The sequence below is a fragment of the Arachis ipaensis genome, chromosome B07, assembly GCF_000816755.2.
Source record: "Arachis ipaensis cultivar K30076 chromosome B07, Araip1.1, whole genome shotgun sequence".
In the NCBI taxonomy this organism is placed as follows: Eukaryota; Viridiplantae; Streptophyta; class Magnoliopsida; order Fabales; family Fabaceae; genus Arachis; species Arachis ipaensis.
Genome location: NC_029791.2, coordinates 66528702 through 66540381, shown reverse-complemented (window position 1 = coordinate 66540381; position 11680 = coordinate 66528702). Strand labels below are relative to the sequence as shown.

The 11680-nt window shown below is 37.0% G+C and overlaps 1 long non-coding RNA gene across 1 annotated transcript; it reads right to left on the bottom strand.

Moving 5' to 3' along the window:
- LOC110264642 lies at positions 10460-10801 on the bottom strand. Its single transcript, XR_002350814.1, has 2 exons — positions 10660-10801; positions 10460-10556 (listed from the first exon to the last, which is right to left on the bottom strand). It is a non-coding gene; the product is annotated as an uncharacterized LOC110264642 (long non-coding RNA).

Below are 11680 nucleotides of genomic sequence, written 5' to 3'. Positions count from 1 at the left end.
TCTTCTTTTTATCCTATTTGATTTTCAGTTGCTTGGGGACAAGCAATAATCTAAGTTTGGTGTTGTGATGAGCGGATAATTTATACGCTTTTTGGCATTGTTTTTACATAGTTTTCAGTATGATTTAGTTAGTTTTTAGTATATTTTTATTAGTTTTTAATTAAAATTCACATTTCTGGACTTTACTATGATTTTTTGTGTTTTTCTGTGATTTCAGGTATTTTCTGGCTGAAATTGAGGGACTTGAGCAAAAATCATATTCAGAGGTTGAAGAAGGACTGCAGATGCTGTTGGATTCTGACCTCCCTGCACTCAAAGTGGCTTTTCTGGAGCTACAGAACTCCAAATGGCAGGCTCTCAATTGCATTGGAAATTCGACATCCAGGGCTTCCCAGCAATATATAATAGTCCATACTTTGATTAAGGATAGACGACGTAAACTGGCGTTGAACGCCAGTTCCATGCTGCATTCTGGAGTCAAACGCCAGAAACAGGTTGCAAAGTGGAGTCAAACGCCAGAAATAGGTTACAAACTGGCGTTCAACTCCAAGAAAAACCTCTACACGTGTAAAGCTCAATGCTCAGCCCAAGCACACACCAAGTGGGCCCCGAAAGTGGATTTTTGCATCATTTACTCATTTTTGTAAACCCTAGTAACTAGTTTAGTATAAATAGGACTTTTTACTATCTTTGTAGGGGATCTTTGATTAGTTTTTATGCTATCTTAGACTTTCATGGGGGCTGGCCATTTGGCCATGCCTGGACCATTATCACTTATGTATTTTCAAATGGTAGAGTTTCTACACACCATAGATTAAGGTGTGGAGCTCTGCTGTTTCTCATGAATTAATACAAAGTACTACTGTTTTTCTATTCAATTCAAGCTTATTCCTATTCTAAGATATCCATTCGCATCCAAGAACATGATGAATGTGATATTTATGTGACGCTCATCATCATTCTCACTTATGAACGCGTGCCTGACAAACACTTCTGTTCTACATGCAAACAAGCTAGAATGAATATCTCTTAGATATCTAATACAGAGGACCGAGTCCGAGATATTAGAATCTTCGTGGTATAAGTTAAAACCCATGGATGGCCATCCTTGAGATCCGAAAAGTCTAAACCTTGTCTGTGGTATTCCGAGTAGGATCTGGGAAGGGATGGCTGTGACGAGCTTCAAACTCGCGAGTGCTGGGCGTAGTGACAGACGTAAAAGGATTGTAAATCCTATTCCAGTATGATCGAGAACCGACAGATGATTAGCCATGCAGTGACAGCGCATTGGACCATTTTCACAGAGAGGATGGGATGTAGCCATTGACAACGGGGATGCCCTACATAAAGCTTGCCATGGAAAGGAGTAGGAATGGTTGGATGAAGACAGCAGGAAAGCAGAGGTTCAGAGGAACGAAAGCATCTCTATACTCTTATCTGAAATTCTCACCAATGAATTACATAAGTATCTCTATCCTAGTTCATATTTTAATTATCTATTTAATTATTAAAACTCTATAACCATTTAAATCCGCCTGACTGAGATTTACAAGGTGACCATAGCTTGCTTCAAGCCGACAATCTCCGTGGGATCGACCCTTACTCACGTAAGGTTTATTACTTGGACGACCCAGTGCACTTGCTGGTCAGTTGTGCGAAGTTGTGACAAAGAATTAAGATTATGGACGTGCATATAAAGTTTTCAGCGCCGTTACCAAGGAAGGAACCGTCACGATTTCTGCGTACCAAGACACTAGAAACCCCAGTGGGCAGTAAAGAGCATAACTTTGTTCTGGAACAATTAGAGGAAGCTCAAATTATCCAAGAAGAAGAAGTACTGATTGAAGATTTAGAAGATTCTGAACCTTTATGGGAATCCAGAGTTGTGAAAAATTCCGTCAAGGATGTTACAATTGATGCTAAGGAGGATAGTGCATGACCCTCAAAGCAGGTATTTTATAAAGAACTAGACGGAATAACCTAAGACGCAAGTTTCCTTGATGATGATATTCACAAGTCAAGTTCTCCTAGTAATGAACTTGCATCCGCAAGTGAATTCTCTGAGATTGAAGAATCTTCCTCAAGTGAATGCGAAGATGATGCGGAGGTAGATTTCTCTCAACCTCCAACTTATGACTTGAGTGATGAGGAAGACATAGAAGACTTTGATCAGGACGATGTTGAAGCTGAAGAATTTTACAAAGAAGTGGAGGAATTCACAGAAGATTACAAGGGAGTAGAACTTACAGAACCACTGGAAACACCTATCCCAAGGCCATTACTACCTAATACAAGCTTCAAGTGGGTACAATCCTTAACCTTTAACTTTATTTTTCCACTTGAATATGGTTTGCTTGAAACAGATGGCTAGCTTAGAGCACTCTGCGGCTTTAAGAGTAAGAGGGAAATGGCTCGTACTCAGAGCTGGTGCACAAGGTTCAATAAGGTTCCACACTTCAACTCGAAGTGCACGGATTGGTATCATGTTCAATTGAATGGATCTCGGAAAATGTTTGGTCTTCTTGGTGAGAATCTAATTTCTAAACCGCCCAGATGGAAAAAATATAGATCAAGACGAAGGCAGATTTAAAAGCATAGTTTGGGATCCTGGAATCTATTTTGACATTCGTCCACCCGGGAGCCTGAGGACCTGTTTGAAGCTGCTCAAAAGCTTCACATGCCTAGTTTGGGACCCCGGAGGCTGTTGGCATTCCAAACATTGGTGGAGATTTCTGGATGAATTTAAGCATAAGCCGCCATAACAGGAAGCTCATCCAATGTCCAACTTAAGGACTTTAACTAAAAGTGCTAGGTGGGAGACAACTCACCATGGTATGATCATTTCTTTTTCAAATTTTATTTCGTACTGTTTGATTTTATGTTGTATTATTGAACCTGGATGTTATTCATAGCATTTGCATTAGCATTGCATACTGCATAATTGCATACCTGCATAAAAAAAGGGAGAAAGGCGTGCGACGCGATCGCATCGCTAAAGCGTTCGCGTCAGTTGCGAAAAACACCGCACGCGTCCGCGTCAATCACGCGAACGCGTGATCTGGAAATCGGCGTAAAAATCCAATGCCCAGAAATCTGGGCTAGAATCGTGCGGCTGTTGTGCGTTTAGCACAAAACTGCCCACGCGTTCGCGTCCCTGACGCGAACGCGTCACTTGCAAAACACCCATCCTACGCGAAAGTGTGAGCGACGTGTTCGCGTCGCATGGATTGCACAACACCCTAAAAGGAGACAGAGAGTTGAGCTGAAACGACGCTGGAATTGTGTGTTTAGCACAAATTCCGACGACGCGGTCGCATGCCTCACGCGACCGCTCATTCATCCTTTTTCCTATTCCATGCGATCGCGTCACTCACGCGATCGCGTCAACCCCATTCCACCCTAGCCACGCGATCGCGTGCCCCACGCGGACGCGTGGATTCAATTTCACTAACCCCCAGTGATGTGAAACCCTACCCGTCACACCCTCCATTCCCCTTCTTCTCCTTTCCTTCTCTCCTACCCACCCCCCAATTCATAATTATTTGCATATTTTTTCAGTTTATGTTTAAATTTAGGATAGTTAGAGATGTATGTTGTAATGGATCCTAGGTGGTTAGGTAGCTAGGATGTGGTTAGTGGATTTAGGCCTGATTCATTGTGCTGTTCTTGATACTTGTTTTATAATTTTTGCAATTCTGCTGTTGCTGTGATGTTAGTATTGTTCATATGATGTTCTTACTATTCATGCTGCTATTGCGACTGCTCTTTCATATTTATATTATTTATGTCTATTTGCAGATTTGTTTTAATTTATATGAACTATTCTGCTTGCTGTTTATTACCCGGGAACGCCCAATTTTAGCCGGAATGCTGCCCAATTTTCTGTAAATTGTTTTGATATTCATTCATGTTTTGGTTTTGGCAATTTGACTTTGGCACTCCTCAGCTTTTACCAAACCAATTCCTGAATGCACGGGCCAGCATTCTTATTCCTCTGTTTTCCCGGTTAATAAATCACATTATTGATGATTAGATTTCACTTTTCGCTATTTCTATATCTATATGAATCATCAACAACTTGATTTCCCTGCTTTAATATGAGTTGACTGTTGCTTAACATTGTGAAATTCTTGTTACTTAGAAACCAATCATCATGCCACATCCTCTGATTTTCTTTTTACTAACTCACTGATTTTCGCTTTCTAACCTCTTTTTCAAGTTCAACCACTTTTAACTTTCTAACTTCCCGCTCTCCTTTTAAACTAACTCTTTCAACTTTTTAACTCATGGCATGATTATTGTTGCTCCTAATTAACAAGTATTCCACTCATATATTATTTTGGATTGTGATTTCTCATCTCAGATTTTTACCTCCGAAACAATCCAAAATATACATTTCTTCAACTCATTTCATAATTCTACTGCTCATTTGCCACTTTGTTCTTATCTTGTTATTTGCCTACTTGTTTTCCTACTTTTATTATATATCTGGTGCACGAAATTGTGATCATCAATGGCGCCAACAACTTGGTACACAAAATTGTAATCTCAACTCTTTGTCACAACTCCGCAGAACTAACCAGCAAGTGCACTGGGTCGTCCAAGTAATAAACCTTACGTGAGTAAGGGTCGATCCCACGGAGACTGTCGGCTTGAAGCAAGCTATGGTCACCTTGTAAATCTCAGTCAGGCTAATTCAGATGGTAATGAAGAATTGATTATTAAAAGATAAATAAAACATAAAATAAAGATAGAGATACTTATGTAATTCTTTGGTTGGAATTTCAGATAAGCGTATAAAGATGCTTTGTTCCTCCTGAACCTCAGCTTTTCTATTGCCTTCTTCCAATCATTCATACTCCTTTCCATGGCAAGCTTTATGTTGGGCATCACCGTTGTCAATGGCTACTTCCCGTCCTCTCAGTGAAAACGTTACAAATGCGCTGTCACCGCACGGCTAATCATCTGTCGGTTCTCGATCATGCTGGAATAGGATCCATTGATCCTTTTGCGTCTATCACACGCCCAACAATCGCGAGTTTGAAGCTCGTCACAGTCATCCCTTCCCAGATCCTACTCAAAATACCACAGACAAGGTTTATATGTTCCGGATCTCAGGAATGGCCGCCAATAATTCTAGCCTATACCAGGAAGGTTCCAATCTTAGATTAGAAGCCCAAGAGATACGCATTCAAGCCATTGCTAGTAGAACAGAGGTGGTTGTCAGGCACATGTTCATAGGTAAGGATGATGATGAGTGTCACGGATCATCATATTCATCAAGTTGAAGAACGAATGAATATCTTGGAGAAGAAATAGACTTGAGTTGAATAGAAAAATAATAGTACTTTGTATTAATTCATGAAGAACAGTAGAGCTCCACACCATAATCTATGGTGTGTAGAAATTTCACCGTTGAAAATACATAAGAACAAGGTCTAGGCATGGCCAAATGGCCAGCCTCCAAACGTGTCTAGGGACTAAACGTCCGAAGATGTGTCAAAAGATAATCCAAAGATGAAAATACAATAGCAAAAGGTCCTATTTATAGAGAACTAGTAGCCTAGGGTTTACAGAAATCAGTAATTAATGCAGAAATCTTTTTCCGGGCCCACTTGGTGTGTGCTTGGGCTGAGCATTGAAGCTTCCATGTGTAGAGACTTTTCTTCAAGTTAAACGCCAGCTTTTGTGCCAGTTTGGGCGTTTAACTCCAGCTTTTGTGACAGTTTTGGAGTTAAACGCCAGAATTCTTGAGCTGACTTGGAACGCTTGTTTGGGCCATCAAATCTTGGGCAAAGTATGGACTATTATATATTGCTGGAAAGCCCAGGATGTCTACTAACGTTAGCTTCCACGTTAATGCAATTAACGTGGCTCATAGTGGCTTAGTCCAACGTTAGTGACAAAGGTGAGTGTCACTAACGTTGGCGATTCCTTGCTCCTCCCACGTTAGAGTTCACGTTAATGTAGTTAACGTAACTCTTAACGTGGCCAATTGGGCTAAGTCCAACGTTAGTGACAAAGGTGAGTGTCACTAACGTTGGCATTCTCTTCCCTTTCCACGTTAGAGTTCACGTTAACTGAGTTAACGTGACTCTTAACGTGGCTAATTGCCAATTTGGAGCGTTAGTGGTATTCACTTTTACCACTAACGCTGGAGCTCCCTTTCTCTCCACGTTAACTACCACGTTAATGTAGTTAACGTGGCAATTAACGTGGGTCATGATGGTTTCGAAGGTGTTATTGGCAATCACTTTTCTCATTAACGTTGCAAGTTTATTCCCATTCCACGTTAGTGGTCACATTAATTAGATTAACGTGGCTACTAATGTGGCTCTTCCTTGCTTCCATTGTCCTGAAATCAAGTAAATAAAGTGCATCAAAGCTCTAATCCAAGTTATGAGACATGCATTATCCAATTTGTCATTCAATTCATGCATAATTCTCATAAAATCACATGAAATTCACAATGTTTGCTTGAATCAAGATGTAAGTGATTATCTACCCAAAACTTGCTTATTAACCTAAGAAAATGCATGAAACTACCCTAAAACAATAAAGAAAAGGTCAGTGAAACTGGCCAAAATGCCCTAGCATCAGACATTTAGTTAGTTTTTCTCTTGTAGAATAGGATAAATTGCATAGTAATAGGTTAGTTGCATGCATGTTCTACTTGATTGAAAAGATAATAAGTTTCTTCTAAAACTCTATTTTTAGAACAAAATTTCACTAATTTTAATCAAAACTTTTATGTTAAATTTGCTTGAAGTTGTATTTGGAACATGGTTTTTGAGCTAAAGAACACACAACCTGTGAGACTTTGAGCCTAAATACATGGTTACATTATTTAACCATAATTATTTTATTCTTGTGTGTTTACTTCTCTATGATTGTAATCTATATTTTGTTTCATCCTATATGTCCAATGTTTAATATATTTATATGCTTGCATATGATTGAGGCCATTATTTGTTTAGCTCACTTGTCCAAATTAAGCCTACCCCTTAAGTTACCTTTGTTAGCCACTTTGAGCCTTTAAATCCCATTTGTTCTGTATTTTACCACATCACTAGCCTTAAGCGGAAAAATAATTATATATCCCAATTGAATCTTTAGTTAGCTTAAGATAGAATTGTGTGTTAATTAAGTATGGGAAAATTATGGGAACAAAAGATAATATGGGAATGTGTCATGATAATATAATGAGAATTTGGGTACCTACTCATATGAAACTATAAAAGAAAATTAAAAATCTATGTGCATTGATAAGCTATGTTTATTTTTATTCTTAAAAAAAAAGAAAAAAATAATTAATCCAAAAATATTCAATAAATAAATAAGGGGACAAAATTAACCCAATGCAAGTTAAAATTCAAGGATCAATGCATATATGATAAAATTAAAATAAAAGTTGATACATGAGTATGGAATGTGAAAGGGAAATTTTGGGTAGCTAGGTGTGAAATTTAAGTTATATAGGATATATATGTGTGTTAGGTGAAAGCTTGGGTTAATTAAAGATTCAATTTATAAGCTTACTTAGCCATATATGTACCCTTACCCTTACCTTGGCCCCATTACAACCTTGAAAAGACCTCATGATGTTTGCATTGGTACATTAAATGTTGTTGATTGGTTAGGTGAAGAACAAAAAAATTAGAAAGCATGATTAGAGAAGGATAGAGTGATTACCCTATACACTAGAGAGACTAGAGTGTACATACATCATCAGTGATGGTTCAATGCCTAATTTCTATGATCCCTGCTTTCATGACCTACCTTCTTGCATTTTTATCTGTTCTTACTGTATAAGAATTGAATTAGTAGAATTTGATTTGTGATTGTCTTGAAGAGCTTATTTACTTTTGACCAAGTGGACAAGAATCATATAGTTGCATTCACATATATAGGTTGCATTGCATTGCATGAGTTTTACATGTTCCTACTCATTTATTTTATCTCCTTCAACTAAGCATGAGGACATGCTAATGTCTAAGTGTGGAGAGGTTGATAAACCATTATTTTATGGTTTATATTGTGTTTAATTGTGTGGTTTTATCAAATCTTTACCCACTTATTCATTAAATTAGCATGTATTTACAATTCCTTCCCAAAAATTACTCCATGGTTGAAAACTTGCTTCCTAGAGACTTTTAATTATGTATTTTAATTCTCCTTTATTCCATTCGATGCCGTGATCCATGTGTTAAGTGTTTCAGGCTTTATAGGGCATGAATGACTTGGAGATTGGAAAGGAGGCTTGCAAAAATGGAAGGAACACAAGAAATTAAGGAGATGACCAGCGAGAAGTGACGCGGGCGCTTGGCTCATGCGACCGCGCGAAATAGAGGAAATTGCAGTGACGCGCTCACGTGCCTAACGCGAACGCATGGATTGGAAACTGCGCAAGTGACGCGAATGCGTGGACGACGCGCACGCGTGGCAAGGCAAAACGCTGGATGACGCGAACGCATGGATGACGTGATCGCGTGACGTGCGCGATCTGCAGAATCTGCAAAATTCGCTGGGGGCGATTTTGGGCCCTGTTTTGACCCAGTTTTCGGCCCAGAAAAGTAGATTAGAGCCAAGAAATATGCAGAGACCAGGGAGAAATTCATTCCGCATAATTTTAGTTTTTAGATCTAATTTTACTCCTCCTCTAGGTTTTCTCTCTACACATTCATAGTTCTTAGGATTTTGTTTTTATTGCATTTTGGATTGGGATATTGAGAAGAGTTATTACCTCCGCAAAGACTTCATTACTCTAGTTTGTTTTCCTTACTTATCACTTACTCTTTCATATCCTTAATTTATTCAGAGTTACTATTGGATTATTTTTAGAATTTATTAATACAAGAACTATTTTTATTTTTAATTGGTCTCTTTGATTATTATTATTTATCATGTCTTTCTTTATTTCCCTTTCTTATTTTGTGAAGTTTACAATCATAATGAGCGAGTAGTTCCATAACTTGATTGGGAGTTGATTGAAAGGAGGACCTTGAATTGGAATGCTCAAGAGTAAAATTATAATTGGATTTATCGTTGGGTCGCCCTCTAATCACTGACACTAGTCCTTCCCAAGGGAGAGGATTAGAACTTGCGAATAGAAACTGACTTCCAACTTGCTTGACTTTCCTTTATCTGGTAAAGGATAACTGAGCAGAACAACCTTCAATTATCAATTAATCTTGAGGGAACTCCAACAAGGATAGGTCTTCCGACTAATCTACTCCTGGTCAAGGTTTTTATTTAAATTATACAAATTCCCTGATTTAATTCCCAGTCTATCAAACTCAAACCCTTTTTGAAAACATCTGATTAATAAAATCGCACATCTTTCTGCAACTCGTTGGGAGACGACCTGGGATTCATACTCCCAGTATTTTAATTCTAATTTTGTGACAACTCTTATAAATTGATAAACGGATTTTTGGTTGGTTAAGAACTATACCCGCAACGTATCTCTTATAATAATTTCTTAACTCGCCAATTTCCGCCACATCAACCATAGTCTATCTATGGTCACCCTACTTAAAAACCGTGACCATAGCCTGTTTTGTTTTATGCGATTTAATTTTTTTAAAAACATAATCACATCCCAAAACGATGATAATCACCAAATAAATCTAAAAATAATAAATTCAAGAAATCTAAATCATAAAAGTTTTATTATAAGCTAGATATGTTTTTAGTCCAAACAAAATAAAAATAGAGTGTAATTATCCATTACATGTAATAACACGTAAAATCTCATTTCAAAAAGTACACAAGACATCAAAATATTGCATGTAGATAACTAAAGTCATTATAAGACTCATTCCATCTCATCCAATATACAAGTATGAGAATAGAACAATTTGGCAGCACCCTTTCCCTTCTTCTGGATTTTCTTCAGTGCAACCCAAAAGCTTTTGAATTGCTCTTTGCATGTATTGGATTGCAAACTTTACCTGTAACATTAAAAATTAAACAAAATCAGCTTAACAATAGTAAAACTGTTACCAAATTTTGATTCAGCATTAGTTATAAGTATAAAAGCAACTATATATACTCACATTGAACTTTGGAAGATGAACTTTATATGTATCTACAAGTTCCATCATCAAATCAACCAAATCAGAGAATGGACTATCTAAAAACATCCCTACAATTGACGGATCCTCAACTCCATACATAAGGTTGAAGAGAGTCACATAATTAATGGCATGATATGTCGGTCAAAATTATAAGTTGAATCCTTACATGCACTTAACAAGGAGAAAAAAATTGATTCACATTGGAACAAAAACATACATGAGTTTCCAATTCAACAAATAAAATTACCTAAAATAATTTTTGCTCATGAATATAATATGAAATCCTTAGTGCTACATATAAAGAGCCATTGGCCCACCAGATCAATAACTTTATGAGAAATGTACCAATGAGGATAGTTCACCATCAACCCCATCAACAAACTTTAAGACTTCTTCAATGTCCATGTAGGCTGCATCTACCGCCTTTTTTATAAGGTCATTGATGAACTCCCCTTTTGTTTCAATGTCTACCCTTATCTGGAAAGTATGGTAATTCATTCGTCATCAACTAGCAGTACATAATTTTGAGGTGAAAAAAGAAACAGGAACTAGAAAGTGTAATAATCACACAATACTTAACTACTAAAAGATGAGCTGAACGGTTCTAAATTTCTCCAACAATGCTACTGTGTGCAAATAATCGCTACCGGTTGCAGATGATTCAGAGGTCCTTTTATGTCTCTCTTCATATCATGATTCTTTAAGGAGTGACATAATTCAACAAGTGTGTGTGTGTGTGTGTGTTGGGGGGGGGTTCATTCTATGCTTTTTGAGGTAAAACACATCAAAAGAAAACAAACTAATCAAAGCTTCTCATACCTTGCCACTGGCACCAATAGCTACTACCATCTTAGCTTTAGCAGGAGCAAGATCCTCACTGAGCTTCTTGTTCTTGGATTCAAACTCCACATTCAAACCTTTTATTCAAGCTCTCACATAATAAGGGTTTGAGTATTTCACACGTTAGAGTATAATTCAGATAAGGTTACAATAAAGCTAGAAAAATATGATTTTCAAACCTATAAAAGGGCAAACTACGATTTTTAAACCTATAAAACATAGCAAGATTTTATGAAAAATATTTAGTGTAGTTGACTTTTTTCCTTATTGCAAGCCAACCAGCCTATGACACAATGGATCTGATGGGTATTAATCAATTCATATATCTCCATAAAACAATAAATTTAAACTCACATAATTAGATTCAAAATTTAATCAACACAAAGCAATGGAACATACATGATTAAAGCATTGAAAATATTATTCGATTAAATACATTTAAATCTGCTTCTCATGGACCATCATTAGTTCATTACTCTTTTATCACCAAACAAAGCGGCATCTTCATGAAAAAAAATTCACAGTATACAAACAAAACCCAACAAAAGAGACAAATCATAAAAAGAAAAGAAAATGCCAATAGTATTCAGTAATGATTTTAACTATTTTATCACTCATTATGCTGCATAAAAATAACTTAAAAATTAGAAGATTAGTTTATATTATAATATGAAACCATTCTAGTAATTTCAATTTTTTTCTTCAATTTCTAAGAATAGACTTCAGATCTTGATAAAATATAAATATAAACCAGAATAGAA